Here is a 17,281-nt window from a genome sequence, read left to right as displayed (position 1 = left end):
GTGAAATCTACTGCAATGAGAATGACACTCTTATGTTCCTTTTTTTTTTTAACTCTTTTCTTTCCTCTTCCATTTTGCAAGAGGCTCAGCCCCCTAAGAAGATTTGGAGATGACTTTATTTTTAAAATAAGCAATTTGGAACTATAAGTATGCTTTCAGGTGCATGTGGCATTTTGCTATTTGTTCCAGTAAAAATTTTCAGTGAATCAATTGTTTTTATTTTAAGACTTTGATCTACTCAAATCTGATGATTTTGTTCTATTTTTTAAACAAACGAAGAGAAAATACTCTGATATATTTTAGAAACCCATGTGAAAATTACTATATTAAAATTACTTAAATCTTTTCAAGGTTAATATTTTACTATTTGAGATGTTATAATATTATGAAACATGACCTCCTAAAAGAAAACACACACCACCTTGTTCTATTAAAAAACAAAAACTAGAAGTACCAGTTGTGTGTTTATATATACATATATATACATATATATGTATATATATGACACATTCTTTAACACCATAATTTTCATTAATTTGCAGCATAAACAATGCATGCTGAACATAAATAAACTAAATATTTTTCTAAATAGTTTAATTTCATGTGTGCTTTATGATGTTTTCACCAGAATTTTGTAAAGCACTTTCAAAGATCTTTCAAATTGCATTTTTACTGGTGGCTATTTTTACTGTTTTCTTCTGAGGATATATATATGTATGTATATATATCGGGAGTGCCAAAAAATGTATAAAGGTGGACACTTTGGTCAGTATTTCTCAAGCAGTAGTTTGCCATAATCAGAAGTGTCTGGACGCTGATGGTAACCACTTTGAGCACCTCTTGTAATTGCAGAAGTCAAACGTAACTTGCATTCATCTTTTGTTATCGGTATAGATTATTACAATTTTAATATAGTTTTTTCCTTTTTTAAAATGTGTATGCATTTTTTGGCATCCTCTGTATATATATCCCCAACATATAAAGTATATGTGTATACACACACACACACACACACACACACACACACAAGGTCTGTACAAACAGCTCGGTAAGGTTTTATAACCTTGATGTATCAGTGTCTCACAGCTGCGTTCATTTTCACGTGTGGCGGTGTCTTGCTCAGTGATTTTCATTATTATTGCATGTTTTTGTGTGCCATCATGAGAATGTCTGAGCTTGAATTAGAGCAATGAACAAACATTAAGTTTCTTGTTAAACTTGACAAGAGTGGACATGAAATCAGGGCCATGTTAGTCCAAATTTATGGGGATAATGCCATGAAGAAAACAGCGGTGTACAAATGGATTAAACATTTTCTGAGAGGAGAGAACGCGTCACTGATGAAGAGAGGTCAGGGCACCCAGTAAGGAGCAGAACTGAAGAAAACATTGCAGAAATTCATTGAATTGTGTGTCAAAATCATCCACTGACTGTGAGAAACATACCAGACCAAGTAAACATCAATAGAGAAACAGTTAGGGAAATCTGAACTGAAAATCTTGGTATGAGAAAGGTGTGTGCAAAAATGGTCCCAAAGGAGCTGACCGATGAACAAAAGCAAAGGAGAGTGGAAGTTTGCCAAAACCTTTTGGAGAGGCAAGACGATGTTTTGAGCCATGTTATCACTGGTGATAAAACATGGGTGTACCAACACGATCCTGAAACAAAGCATCAAAGTGCACAATGGAAGTCAGCCAATTCTCCAGTCCAAATCAATGTTGCTAAACTTTTTTGATATCAGAGGGATTATTCATTATGAATTTGTACCAACTGGACAAACAGTTAACCAAGTTTATTATTTGGAAGTGCTGAAAGGGCTGTGTGAAAAAGTTAGACGAAAACGACCTGAACTTTTCTCCAACAATTCATGACTCTTGCATTACGACAATGCACCAGCTCACATGGCACTCTCTGTGAGGGAGTTTTTAGCCAGTAAACAAATAACTGCATTGGAACACCCTCCCTACTCACCTGGGCTGCCCCACAATGATTTCTTTCTTTACCCGAAGATCAGGGAAATATTGAAAGGAAGACATTTTGATGACATTCAGGGCATCAAGGGTAATACGACAACAGGTCTGATGGCCATTCCAAGAAAAGAGTTCCAAAATTGCTTTGAAGGGTGGACTAGGCGCTGGCTTTGGTGCATAGCTTCCCAGGGGGAGTACTTCAAAGGTGACCATTGTGATATTCAACAATGAAGTATGTAGCACCTTTTCTAGGATGAGTTCGTGAACTTCATTGTCAGACCTCGTGTGTGTGAACTTTTTATAAGGGTTCTATGGGAAATTGATTATAACAAAAAATGTTAGCTAATAGGAGAACTTTAAAGTTTTGAAAAGTTAGTGCTTAAAAGGTGTAGGTTTAATAGAAATTCATATGCAAACTTGAGTATAAATTACAATTGCAGTATTTTAGAAGTCAAGAAACGTGTTTTGTTTGGTTCTTAAAATGTCTGATATCATGTAGTACATTAAAAATTATGGACTGGCTATAACCTGTGATTTCCTTTTAAATACAGAGGGTGTCAAAAAACTGTATACATATTTTAAGAAAGGAAAAAACTGTATTAAAATTGTAGTAATATACACTGATAACAAGATAAATATAAGTCATGTGTATACATTTTTTTGGCACCCCCCAGTATTCAAAGGTAATCTGTGTGTTCTAATAATTATCTTTGAAAAATCTCATATTTCTGGCAAAATGTAACCTCTTAAAAATCTGACACATGATAAATTCTCACTGTTAATTAGGGTGTATTTTGAAATATTGAAAATGTCAGTAGAAACTATTTGAATATTGGTAAAGTGAATTCTCAATCCATACCTTCAATAATCTTTATTCTAATATTTTTGTTAGAAATTCACCAATAAGTTCATTACCAAACTTGATTTTTAAATTCCTTATTTTTATGACTATTACATACAGTGGAAATGAAGGGATAGAAATTATAGTATAGTATTGACAGGAAGACTCAAGTACTCAACTAGAGACAGCAGCAAGCCTGGGTTGTATTTGGGGAACTTGAGAAGCATAACTTGTATTCTTTTCTTATCGACTGGAGATATCTTCAATTTAGAATATTTGGGCTTTTAATAAAAATGTGAAAATATTTTCAGGATCTTGCCATAAAACTATAGAAACACGTACAATCCTCTGAAAACAAATCAAATCCTGAACTTCAGCATGGTACCTAATCCTGCTGTGCTCTCTGTACATAACCACCACACCGCGGTTGCATTTTTAGCAGCTCATTCTTCCTACTTGTTGCTGTTCTCATCTTCCTAGAAGATTCTAAGCTCCTTCAGGCTTGTTTTTTAGGGTGTATGGTAGCAGGGCCACTAAGGAAATCTGAAAGAATCCCATGCCTATCTTGTTTTCACTTATTATATCCAATTAAAAAATAAAAACATGGTAGAGTGATTTAATATGTTTGCAGGGTGAGTCTGCAGATGTCATTCTCTACAGTTTGACTCAATGTGGCTAAAAATTGCCTAGTAGGGCAGATGCTTTTGCTCTTTTTCATATAATTTAGTAGCACGTCAATATTGGGGAATTATTTAATGCTATTTAATATTTATTGCCTCTTTGGCATCTTATTTGGAAAAAAACACTGGACATTAGCACATTATTTAGAGGAGAGAATGTGATGCATCTAGCTACACTGTGTAAATGTGATCTTAGACTGCATAAACACACGTATTTTGTCTGAGTAAAGGAAATGATAGTAGTCTCCTACTTTTTCAAAGGTTGAGTCCACCTACAGTATGTTATACAAGTTGAGAAAGCATAGTTGAAGGGCCATATTGATATATTAGACAGCAGCAGTATAAGAAAGATCAGGGAGAGGGAGAAATATACAACATTTAGAATGCTTAATTGTAAAGGGGGAAAAAGACTTTGGAAGGACAAACATCTAAACGACAGCTAAGTGAAGGTCCATGCATACATATAAGGTCAAACAATTCATGGAAATGTTGCAAAGATGTTGCTAACCTTTTTTGATATCAGAGGGATTATTCATTATGAATTTGTACCAACTGGACAAACAGTTAACCCAGTTTATTATTTGGAAGTGCTGAAAAGGCTGCATGAAAAAGTTAGACGACCTGAAATTTTCGCCAACAATTCATGGCTCTTGCATCACAATCATACACCAGCTCACACAGCACTGTCTATGAAGCAGTTTTTAGCCAGTAAACAAATGACTGTGTTGGAACACCCTGCCTACTCACCTGATCTGGCCCCCAATGATTTCTTTCTTTACCTGAAGATAAAGGAAATATTGAAAGGAAGACATTTTAATGACAGTCAGGACATCAAGGGTAATACGACAACAGCTCTGATGGCCATTCCAGAAAGAGTTTCAAAATTGCTCTGAAGGATGGACTAGGTGCTGGCGTTGGTGCATAGTTTCCCACTGGGAGTACTTTGAAGGTGACCGTAGTGATATTCAAAAATGAGGTGTGTAGCACTTTTTCTAGGATGTGTTCGCGAACTTAATTGTCAGACCTCAGACATTGTTGAACTCTAGAGGGCAATACCTATACCAGTGATGGATGAGTTTGGAAGGTGTGTTTGGGCTCAATAGAATGCATATTTCAACAAGTCTTGCTGTCCAGTCATGCAGTGCTGGTGGTCAAGCAGAAGTCACTGCAGTGGTTGAGGGACAGTGAATGACCAGAGAGCATCTCCTCAAGCAGCCCCACTCCTAGAACATGCCCCTGACTTCCTCGCACAAATTTCTGTGTACGTGTCTTTATCTCCTCACTTAGTAGAACGTGAGCCTTCTCAGTTAAAAAGCATGTCTTATTTGTTCATCTTTATCTCCCTGGCACTAACTATAGTTCTCAAAACATAGGTACTCAAAAATATTTGTTGAGAGAATTGATTGTTATGTGAGTTAGAGAATTGGTTTATTAAGATTGAATGCGATAACTTCAAAGGTTCTTTCCAGCTCTAGGTGCCTACAATTCTGTAAGTTAGTAAACAAAAGCATTCTTTAGGTGTTTTACCAGAAATTTTGATAGTACAGAAGTAAGACGCTTAATCATTTCTCTCTCTCTCTCTCTCTCTCTCTCTCTCTCTCTCTCTCTCTCTCTCTCTCTCTCTCTCACTCTCTCACACACACACACACACACACACACACACACTCACTACATACAGGGACAGCCCAATTTTCTACATCTGGAAGAGAACTGTACAAGTGTAAAGAAGCCAGAAAAAAACACAGGATAAAAGCATAAAATCACTTAACAATGTGATATAAAAGAAAAACTCTGAGTCTATGTGATCTTTTTAAAAACAAGAAATTATAGGAATTTGGACTTTTAAAATATATACATTTAGAGATGTTATGGTTAAAGAATAAAATTAAATGCTAAATCTTACCAGTTAATTCTAAATAGTAGTAGAAAAAATATTTTAATATAGTTGCCAATAATTTAAGAATTTCTACTAGAAGTCTAAAAATAAGATTTGTCACTGCCAAACTACTAGAAAAAATACCATAAAAATTGGAAAAATTAATAAATGCAGGAAGGAGGACAGGAAAAGTGTAAAAATGTACAAAATAAATTCAACCATATTAGTGATCATAATAACTGTATATGGTTTCATTACACAGTTTAAAGTACAGATTTACAGATTGGTCATACAAGCAAAATCGATTTCATTTAGAAAAGATGTGCCTTAGACAACTAGAAAGTGAACGAAGCGTCCAGAAAAAAATAATAAGTTCTAATTTAAAAACCAGGAGAGTAGGCAGAGAAAGAGTGAGTCTTCAAGGCAAAAATCATTACAACATTCAAATATAGATATTTCCTATTCATAAAATATGTAGCTTATTAAGATGTATCAATCATGAACTTAATGCACATGACAACATAACTTAAGAATCTGTAAAGTTAGAACTGATTGCAAGCCAAAGAAAACGTTAAAACTTTACAATCACAATGGGAAATACTAGCACATCTCCTTGAACTTTTAAAAAATAAAAATAAAAGAGCATCACATATCAAAGCCTGTGAGTTTTTACTCAACTATGAAGAACTTCAACTTCAGAAAACACATTAATGTAATATGATATAATGAGAGATTAAAGGAGAAAGACTATATGTGATTACTCTGTATATTCTAAAACAATTTGCTAACAAGAGCAACATACTCTAAGTCACAAAAATAGTTTAGAACAAAACTCCCTTAACTTGATAAAATATACTAAATGATAAATTACCAGAAGCATTTTATTAAAATTAGGGTAAAAATAAGGATTCCTGCTATCATCATTACTGTGCATCACTGCACTGAAGCCTTAGCATTAAGTCATGAAAAATGATTAAGAGGTACAGATACTGTGGGGAAAATGGCAAAACTATCATTATTATCTGACAACATGGTGCTTCTCTTACAAAATCTAGGAAAATCAACCAGAAAAGCATTAGAATTAATGACAGTTACTTAAAATGGCAACCTGAAGTATAAAGATCCTAAGAATAAACCTAATAAAAAGTTCAATTTTTTTTGGAGATAGCTACTAAACAATAATGAAAGGATACAGGTAAAAACCTAAATAAAACTAAATATGTATCATTTTTATGAATGAGAAGATTATACATATTGGAAAGATGCCAATTTTTAAAAATCTCAACATTTGAAAAATACGTAAATTCAAAACAATCATATTCAAAATCCAGATAGAATTTTTCAGTGAAGCTTGAAAAGGTTTTTATAAATGCATTTGGAAGATAAAAATTCACAAGTACAGCTCTGACATTTTTTTAAAAGAAAAATTGTTTTTAGGTTGGGGTCAGGAACTTTGGACACTGGGTATCAAAACATATCAGAAATTTCATATTAATCAAATTAAAACAGCATAATATTGATTCAGGAATATATAAAAGGATCTATAAAACAGAGTAGAACCATTTGTAAATTTTTTCTTTGCAGGGTCAGATAGTAAATATTTTTAGATTTGCAGGACATACATACTCTGTTGTAACTTCTCAACTCTGCTTTGTAGCAGGAAAGCAGCCTTAGAAAACAGTATATGAATGGATCTAACTGTGCTGCAATAAAATTTTATTTACAAAACAGGCAGCAGGCTTGAAGTTGCTCATTGAAATAGGGAATCCAGGAATGCCCCACACATATTTGGAATTTAGAATATAATGAGAGTAGGATTTCAAATTGTGTATGAGGTTGCACTACTCACTTGTCAGTTATCTCAGGGATACTAATATATATCTAAGGAGTAGAGTAAACTAGATTATGTTATATGTTTATAAAGATTATAGAATAATTATTAAAAATCCATAAAATCTTTTTTAAAAATATAAGATAGTGAATGGTAGGAAAGCCCTTCTTAAATGAAGGGAGAAAACCATTAAGAAAAATACTGTTAGACTACATAAAAATAAAAACCTTTTCATGAGAAAAGATACAATAATAAACAAAACGAACAAAATTATTTACCCTCACGGAATTTACATTTCAATGGGTAAAATAAGACAGTAAACAAACAAGTCAAAGTTATAGTAGTGCTATATGCTAAGAAAAAATAAAATAGGGATGGGGCATATGAAATGACAGAAGAGGTAGTGAAATGCATTTTGGCAAAGCATTTTGCTTCATTATTTATGTAAATAAATAAATCGTTCAGAATAGTTTAAAGAGTAAATATTTGATATTGTTGTTGTGTAATCCCTCGCTTTGTGTTGAACTGAAAATACAGATTTAACAGCTCTGAATACTGGAGTTTGAGTTTCGGACTAGGCAAGTTGGAGAGTTGGTTGGTTGCTTGTTTGGTGGTATCACCTGGGATGTGGAACAGGTATAAACAGCAACAACCCAAGACTTGCTGTAAAGAATTAGATGAGATGATGTGTGCAATGTGCCCTGCACACGGTAAACAATTTGCAACCTTAATTCAATTTCTTCTCTTTCTCCCCTGATACTGTTGTAAAATGATGACGAGAATGTAACAACTTCTTGCCAAACGTTGCCCCAATTAATTAATCACAGAAGCATTTATAGCTTCCAATCTTTCTACCTTCAGGAATTTGCAATTCCAAGTCTGACATTTTAAACTCTTGGGAATTCAAGAAACTACATATAGTAAGTGCACTTCTAGTCATATAATGTAACAAAAGAAATGCTTGGTTACTTAAAATGATTTTTGCTCAACATTTTGAAGTATGCATAAACTAAAAGAAGAATTAAACAAATGTTATAAACTAAAACCCAAATAAATGAGCCACATTTTAACAAAGATCTCCTATTAAGTGTAAAAATCACCATTCCACTTTCGACCAAGGCTGACTATAGTAAGATTTAAATGCCTGTTGCCAAAAGTCAATTCAGAGCCAGAAAATTGTGGGTGGAAGGGAATTTATAAGTTGATTTCTTCTATACCCCCACCATTAGGACTGATTTTCTCATTATCTTTCTACGGTAAAAGATGCCTTTAGAATTCCATTTTGAAATGTGTATTTCCATAACGTGTTGAAACACCGATTTCACTCTGTACTTACTGAATGCCAATAGAATGCATATAATATACATGATGGTGTTTGACCTTAAGCAGTTGACAATTAAGTTGAAGAATATCAATTAAATTCAAGACACCTTTTTTGGGGGTCCATCTACTATGTGAAAGACATTTTGCTAGACACTGAGTGTCCAAAGGTGGAAGATATAATCTCTAACTTCAAAGAGCTTGCAGTCTTATAGAGGAGACAGACACAATATGCTGTGTAAATATAAATGATGGCTGCGAATGTGAGCTCAGTTTTCTGAAGGGGATAACTCCTAAACTAAATCTTAAAAGGTGAGGGGACATCAACAAAAGGTGAGGAGGGGGGGTCATAGAAAGAGAAATGACTAGAAAAAAGATAAAGATATGTAAGAATAAAACTGCATCATGCAGCGTGTACAGGGGAAATGAAAACTAATTTGTTATTGTTGGAGAATAAAAATGCAAGGCACGGAATATCAAGAGCAGATATACAAAATATTAGGGAATATCTAGTAATATGGTTAAGTGTTACCAGGTATAGACAGTACGCTTTTGGGTTGGCCAGGAAGTGGAAAGAGTTACTTAGGCCTGAATTCAGAGCAATAATACCTTTGAAAGAGAGACGGGACTTGAAACAGGATGCCAGGAATGAGTAACTGAAGAAAAATAAAGCAAGGGGAACATTGTGTGAGATAGAGGGAGGGGAGCACCTTCAAGCAGAGGAAATATAAGAGACTTGGAAAACAGATTTCAGGGCTATGGATTAGACATTGTTCTTTAATTTTCTTTTCTTTAACAATGCGATTATCTAGTCCTTACTATATGTCAGACACTGTCATCAGTGCTTCATAACTTATAAATCATTTCATTCTCAAAGAACCCTAGGAAGTGCTATCATAGTCTCTCCATTATGGGAAAGAAAACTGAAGCACATAAAGATTATAATATTTTGCCCAGGGTCACATAGCTAATAGAAGAAACAGGATTTAACCCAGGTAGTTTGGCTGCAGGATACTTGCTCTTAACCAGCATACTATGGCAGTTTTCTTTGTCTCTGTTATTGAGATTAGTAGTCTCAGAGGAAGACAGTGAAAGACAAGAGATAAAGTAAGGTCTTAAATAAGGCCACAGATAATAGGCTGACTGATTTAGGTTTGATATTCCAGAAATGCACGAACATTCAGTAAATAATTCTTAACCATTGATTTATCAAACCAAGTGCTAAAATTTTGACATGTAACTCTTAAGTATTTCTTCTCTTTGGGGAGGGAGAGACTACCACCCTTTCACTTTCTTTAGTTCTCATGGCTGGACTAGTAATAAAATAATAAAATTGACACTGGCTCGATTAACAGGGAAAAAAACTAATTTAATATGTACACATGGGAAAAATCACAATACAATGCTCAGATCATAAAATGAAGCTCAAAGAAATGAACTCGGCACCTTTTTATATAGACAAAGTAACAATAAATTTGTGAGAAATAGACATGACCAAGAAAGTTAGTGCTCAATAGACAGGAATCCAAGCAAGGTTTGGTATTTGCTTGTAAGGAATTTAAACAAATTAAATTAGAAGAGAGGCCATAAGAGTGGATTATACAGACTTTCTGGCTCTGAGTTGTCTCACTCTTAGTGGTGTCACTCCTAGTGGGTGCTAAGGGATCAAGAAAGTATCAAGGTGCCCTTTCTGGCACTGGCTGTTTATCAAGTAATTTTAATTCTGAGTAATCAGTATGCCATTGTGAGATATTTGCGGGCAGCCTGTCTTGGGCCTCAACAGTCTCATGGTATTACCATGGCTTAACTTACCAGCTACCAGAGGGAAAGTATAAAAATGATATAGTCATTTTGGTGGAAAACTTGGATTATAGATCCAATAAGCTCAAAGAATCCCCCCAAAAGAAATATACAAGATGCGATCAAACAATACAGTGAATATTTAAACTTAAAAAAATTATTACATTAAAAGACACACTGCCATTAATCCCCCTCAAAATACTCCCCCTAGCTTCGAACATACTTATCCTATTGTTCTTGCCACTTTCTTAAGCAGTTCTGGAAGTCCTCTTTCGTGAGTGTCTTTTGTTGCTCTGTCGTGGCTGCCTCCATGTCATGAACAATTTTGACTTTGGGAAAGATCCAGAAGTCTCTTGGTGCCAGATCTGGTGAATAAGGTGGATGAGGACACACCATAATGTTTTTATTTGACAGAAATTGCCATATACCAGAAGCGATGTGTGACACGGAACGTTGTCATGATGGAGGATGATTTACGACACACTTTAAAACACACCGTAGCTCACACCCAACTGACTGCACCAAACAAGTTGAAACTTGTCACACACTGTTACTAAGGTTCAATGTGCCTGTCATGCAGAGACTCAGCTACCGTTCCCCACACAAGAATGCAGGGTATGGTGAGGCCAAAAAGGAACACCAACAGAGCCATAGATAGGGGAGTCTTACCACTATATTCTTGTTGACGGCTGGGTTGCAGACACGGGCAGCAGGAGCCACACTATGCGCAATCTGCCATCTGCTTCTCTGCCAACCAACCAACCTCACTGGCTAGCTGCAATCCATGCTTGCTAGCGTAACCACGGCAGTCACATTAGTGGCTGTGGCTAACCAAAAACAGCTGATGGCCAGCCAGCCACTGTGGATGGCCATGTCATTATAGCTGATGGCCATCTAATAACTGAGCCAGCACCTTTCCACATGAGGCCGAGAGCCTGGAAACTGCTCTCTGGGACTCTGTCCCCACAGTGCTCCTACCTGTATTGAAGATCCCTGCCTTTTTGTTGGATGGCACTCGGTGGCAGCAGCCATCACCATATTTTGTGTTCACAACCATATTCTGTGTCACACATCACTTCCGGTATGCCAGTTTCTATCAAAAACAATATGTATGTTGTGTCCTCCTCCACCTTATTCCCCGAGTCTGGCATGGTACGATTTCTGACTCTTGCCCAAAGTCAAAATGACCAAGAAAGGTAAACATTTTGAATCAATTCAGAACATCGAGGCAGTCACGACAGTGCAACTAAAGACATGAAAGAGGATTTCCTGAACTGCTTCAGAAAGTGGCAAGAACGATGGGATAAGTGTGTTCCAAGTGAGGGGGAGTATTTTTGAGGGGGTTAATGGCAATGTGTCTTTTACTATGATAAATTTTTTTATTTAAACATTCACAATATTTTTTGATAACACTTGTACGTAAAAATCATACTTAGGTACATTGTAGTCAATTCCTGAAAACTAACAGTAAAGAAAATTAAAGATAAAATTTAAAAGCAGCCAGAGGAATGAAAATCAAAAATTACCTGTAAGATCTCATCAGGAACTGTGGAGATCAAAAGACATAGAAGAGTATCTTTAAACTGCTGAAAGAAAAATAGTGCCCCAGAGTTCTCTATCTAGAAAAAAATATTGATTCTGTAGACCTAAATTCAATCATATCAAAAGTTACATTGAATATAAATTGACTAAAAGCCCAACTAAAAAACAGATATAGTCACATTCGATAAATGTACAAGATTCAGACTTAATTATCTAAAAATTATACACTTCAAATATGAAGACACTGATAGGATAAAAGTAAAAGGATGGAAAAATACATGTCATGCAACACCAAGCATAAGTTGGAAAGGCTATAATTAATCAGACAAATTAAACTTCATAACTAGTAAATTGCCAGGGATCAAGAGGATCGTTTTATTAAGAGAATAAGTTGATTTATCAAGCACATATAACAATCCTAAATGTATATGAATCTAATAAGAAAATTTCAAAAACACCTTAAGCAAGTATTGAGGAAACTTAAAGTAGAAACAAAAATATGCATAGTTTGAGATTTCAACACTTCTCTCTAGGATTTGATAGAACATGCAGAGAGAAAATTAATAAGAACATGGAAGAATTGAACAACACTATCAATCAACTTGACCTAATTGACATTTATAGAGAGAGCATTCTATTCAACAATAGCTGAATACATTATTTTAAGTGCATATGGAACATTTCCAAATATAGACCATATACTGATTTGTAAAACAAGTCCCAATAAATTTAAAAGGATTGAATAGTGATGAATATGTTTTCTGAGCACAGTGGAATTATTAGCAATCAATAATTAAAAGATATTTGGAAAACTCCCCGAATATTTGGAAATTAACGCACTTCTGTATCAAGGTGTCCAACATTGAATTATAAGCAAAATTAGAAAATATTTTGAACAAAATTAAGTTCATGCAAGATTAACCCCATGTGATAGAATCAGCAATTCAAGGGGGCATGAAGCCAACGTTGTCCATTGGGTAGATTTAGAGGGATTGCATGAGTGATCACAGGGCTGGGGTAGAGCAGAGTACAGGATGAGGTCAGAGAAATGCTCAGGGTCACGTCTCCAGTGCGCCCAACTGAGGGATTATTTTTATTGTTTAATTAGCACTTAATTTAGTATTTAACATGTAGAACCTAGGGTAGCACCTAGAAACATCCCAATAAAGATGTTGAATAAATGAAGTTCTTCTTGACTGTTAATGTAATCGAGTTAATTTTGTTCTTTTCATATGATGACTTGGCTGCCAAACGATTGATTTGAGTGTGTTTAAGAGCTTCTTTATTCCCCATAGCCTCTATACTCCTATTTCCTGTCTCTCTCTCAAAGTGGTTTCCACTCTGTTCCTAACCTTTCACTCTCTAATTCTTTGTTTCTTATTCATCACCTATGGAATTAGTCTTCTGACTCTTTCATCTCTCAAAATACCTACAAGATTCTCTCTAACATCATCTATGAGTGTCTGCCTGTAGGTAACAATGGTAGTGTTGTATCACCTATCTTCTTTCCATTTGGAAATAAACACAGCAGAATCTCAATTCAAATATTGATATAGAAGATGGAAATACATTCATTTCACACATATATCAATGTGATGTAAATTCAGGAGGTTAATAAAGCACTCATCCGTATTCAATTTAATGCATTAAATTATCTACTCCCTTTATTCTATTAAATAACATAAAACCAAAATGCATTGCTGTTTTTAAATTTTAAAATAAGATAAGCATATTTATAATTGTCTTTATTAAGATATAAATTTTATGTGTTCTGATTTTTTCTTGGACTTAAAATAATACCCAGTATCTTTATTATTTTTAAATTCACTTTATACAGGCAGTACATTTTTCAAGTGAAGGAGCCATGTCAATGGTGTGGGGGAGAGGAGTTTTTCAAAGACAACCTTAAGTTTGAGAATTAGTGACTAATGAAGCATATCCAGTAGGTATTTTTCATACAACTTAGCATCATCATTATATAATGATGCTGCTTTGATGTGAGTTTAACTCAAACACATGATTTTTCATCTCAAAGTATCAAGATTATAGAACAATGAACAATGTGGTTATAATGAGGAAGACATTAAGATAAATTTTAATAAAGTACTAAAGAGATAAAATTTGAAGTAGCCTTGTTATTCACAAATGGTGCCAAGTCTACCATAGATAAAGAGAAAATCGTGAAAATGAAGAAAATGAGTTAGGAAACCTTAATGTGGGAATGGAGTGTTACACAAGTTAAGATAAATCAAGTCACATTGTTTAAAATTTCATATAGTGTACACCAAATGAGAACGACAGTACTTTGCACTACATCTCCTCCCTCAATCCAACACAATGAAAGAAGTTTTACCTTTGAATTTTCATTCTTGTGTGGATCTGCATATATTCTTGTAAGGGGAAAGTAATGTAGCATGTTGGCCAAATCTTGATTTAAAAAACTCTTCTCATTCCTTTCCCCTGCATCAGATTCCCCAGTTAGAAAAAGGAATATTTTCCACTCTAATTCCAATGACCTCCCTAAAAGGAACTGGAGTCCAGGCAAATATAGGAAATTTACCTTATGTTTACATAGCAGTCTTCAGTTTTATGCATATCTGATTTTTCAATTATAACAGCAATCTCTGATAGGATAAGAGGACCTGTTGCCCTATGTAGGGGGGTTGGTAATTGAGCTGTAGAGAAGTTGAGGGACTTGTTCAAACACTCATGACCAGCAAGTGATGAAACTTGGAATTAACATCTCGTCAACTATGATTTCTACTTCCCATCCCTCTGAATTAAAAATCAGTCTAAGATCTCTTTATGTTGAACCTTTGTTTGAGTCACTCCCCTAGGAAGAAGGAAGGTAACAGATCCGCACAATTAAAGTCTCAGTCTGGGACAGTTAAGTCATGAGGAAATATGAAAGGACTATCATTACATTATGGAATGTATAGACTTCTTTGCCTTTCTGAATATGAACCCGCTTCAGTTAATTGGCAGCAGGCCCTGACCATCAAATATGTATCATTTTATAGTATACATTTCATTCTGTATCACATGTTTGAAGATAACTTCTTTGCTAAAACAAAGCTGATTCACAGGAGTCCCTCTGTATTTGTCATTACCTGAAATAATTATGATATTTCAACACAGCTCCAGTAATGTGTTGATAGACATATCATAGATTATAAACACATCTATTGAAATGCTAACCATGGTTGCAAAGCAGATTATCTAATTTAAAGACACTGGTTTTAAAATTTAGACATTTAATTTAATTATCTTTTTCCCAGAAGTCTGTAAGGAAATCAGAAACCTAGTGTGAATAACATTATCTTACCAGAAATGAAAACTTACAAGAGCATTTTTTTTTTGCCACAAACTCAATAATTTTAGTATAATCACTAACTGTGTTTTTGTTTTACAGAACCAGTATGATTTGGAAAAAGAATAAAATTGCTTTTAAAGTACAAAAATAATTATGAACCACTTCAAACGTAATGTCTGTGTTTTATTTCTCATCAGAATTCATTAGTGTGTAACATCAATAATTTAGCCCATCATTTGCCAACACTGACTTGGCTCAGTAGTTCAATCATGTAACCCTGTAAACTCACTTTCCATTAAAATGAATGTTGCTGACAAAGGATAACTAAAGAGATACTTCATTTATTAACTAAAGAGGTACTTCATTTATCAACATTTTTAAATTAGGAGTTTGGGGCCATAGAAGCTTAGCTGGATAATTTATTTGAAGGATCTTTATATTAGACCTAAAGACTTACTCCAAATCATACAATGCTACCCACAAAGATAATCGCATTCCATTTGTGTAATGTGAGCCAGTGCTCTCTTCAGAGGCGGGCATAGCCACCTCCAGAGAATCAAATGACGTACCAGAATGAAAACTTGACTGCTTAGTATAAAGTTATGAAATATGCAGGATTCTCCTATATCCTGATTGGGGTGTATTTCTTACATAACCTATAATGTCATATCCAATAGTCTGATGTCCTAATTTTAAAATTGATAAGAAGCATTAAGTAAATAGACTAAATTATTTAATGATGAGTGGAAGTCTCCCCCACATTCACAAACTGTACTTTAGTACATTCAAATTCCTAATCACCTGCCCCTAACCTACACCTTCCCAGATACAAATGCCTATAGATGTTGCTGACACTGTTTGAACAAGAGGGTTTCATTTTGCAGAGTTGATTCCACATCCTGATGCTAGGTTAACATCACACCATTTTGGATGCAAAAAGCAAACAAACAGAAAAAAAAAATATCTGCAGTGCAGTGAGCAAAACATGAAATCAGAATTTCTTATGTATTGTCAGAAATTTTTATCTCATAGGCCTTTAAATGTATAATTTCTAGCAAATACTGCAAGACTAAGTGGTCAGAGTTTTCTTTTCTTCTTCTGTAGTAAATTAAATGCATGTTTCTTATTAAAACCTTTTTGTAGAACTAGAAGGATCTCTGCATTAAGCCTTAGAGTTGCCAGCTGGCATCTTTCCCAGTTTTGGATCCAAAAGTTCTCAGCCAGCTGATTCACTCAAAAGTCAAAACCCAGGGCCGAGGTTGGATTATAAAATGTTACTTTCACTGTATCAAAGTGCTCCTTTTTCTTATCTCATTTTTTCTCTTCTCTTCTAGCTTTCCTTCCTTCCTTTAGAAATATTTATCCTGACAGATTCTGAATAACAATGATCCTACAGAAAAGATTTCCCATGCCCTCCTTTATCTTTTCTTTACGAGACAGGGGAAAAAAATCAGCTCGTCCAAACATCATGAGTAAGGAGTTACTCATCTCACAATGTTGTGTTAGTTGTGTTCTATAGTGTTTCTGAGAAGAAATAGAGGAAGCTGTACTGTATGAATGCAGACAGCATCAGGGGTAGCTAATGAGTTCCAGCACCATTGCATTAGCTTGTGTTTCTATAGGCTTTATATTTTTCCATTTGTGTTTATTTTAATTTAGCTATCACAAATAATTCTGGGAAGGACAATTTTATTATGCCCACTGTAAGAATAACATAAATTCACTCTCAAAGAGCTGAAATGAACCATCCCTGCGACACAGCATGTACAAGGTAGAGCCTGGTTTAGATGTCGTGTTTTCTGATTTTCAGTCCATTCTGTGGCAAATGAAACATACTACTGCAGAGTGCTCAGGTTTGGGATGAGAGATAGAGATAGAGGTAGAGACAGACAGAGACAGAGGTAGAGAGCATTCAAGCACATGCTATGAATATATTTTGTGGATCTGTTGTGGAAGACAAGGAAAGTTAGGCAAAGAATGCAGCTAATAGTGAATAGTCCTTTTAAAAGAGTTACATAGTACACAAGTGACATCTTAAAAAGCTAACTCATCTAGCCTACATTTTCAGTGAAAATATTTGGGAAACGGAGCCAAGAAGCTACTACAAA

The 17,281-nt window shown here is 34.8% G+C and overlaps 1 protein-coding gene across 1 annotated transcript in view; it reads left to right on the top strand.

The window, feature by feature from the left end:
* CCDC178 (coiled-coil domain containing 178) overlaps nt 1-17,281 on the top strand; it is a 360,492-nt gene that overhangs the window by 325,748 nt on the left and 17,463 nt on the right. The gene's annotated exons all lie outside the window — the stretch shown is intronic.

Source organism: Rhinolophus ferrumequinum, chromosome 19 (genome assembly GCF_004115265.2).
Source record: "Rhinolophus ferrumequinum isolate MPI-CBG mRhiFer1 chromosome 19, mRhiFer1_v1.p, whole genome shotgun sequence".
NCBI classification, from domain to species: domain Eukaryota; kingdom Metazoa; phylum Chordata; class Mammalia; order Chiroptera; family Rhinolophidae; genus Rhinolophus; species Rhinolophus ferrumequinum.
Note: the sequence above shows the minus strand (reverse complement) of the source record. Positions and strands in the feature narration are given on the sequence as shown.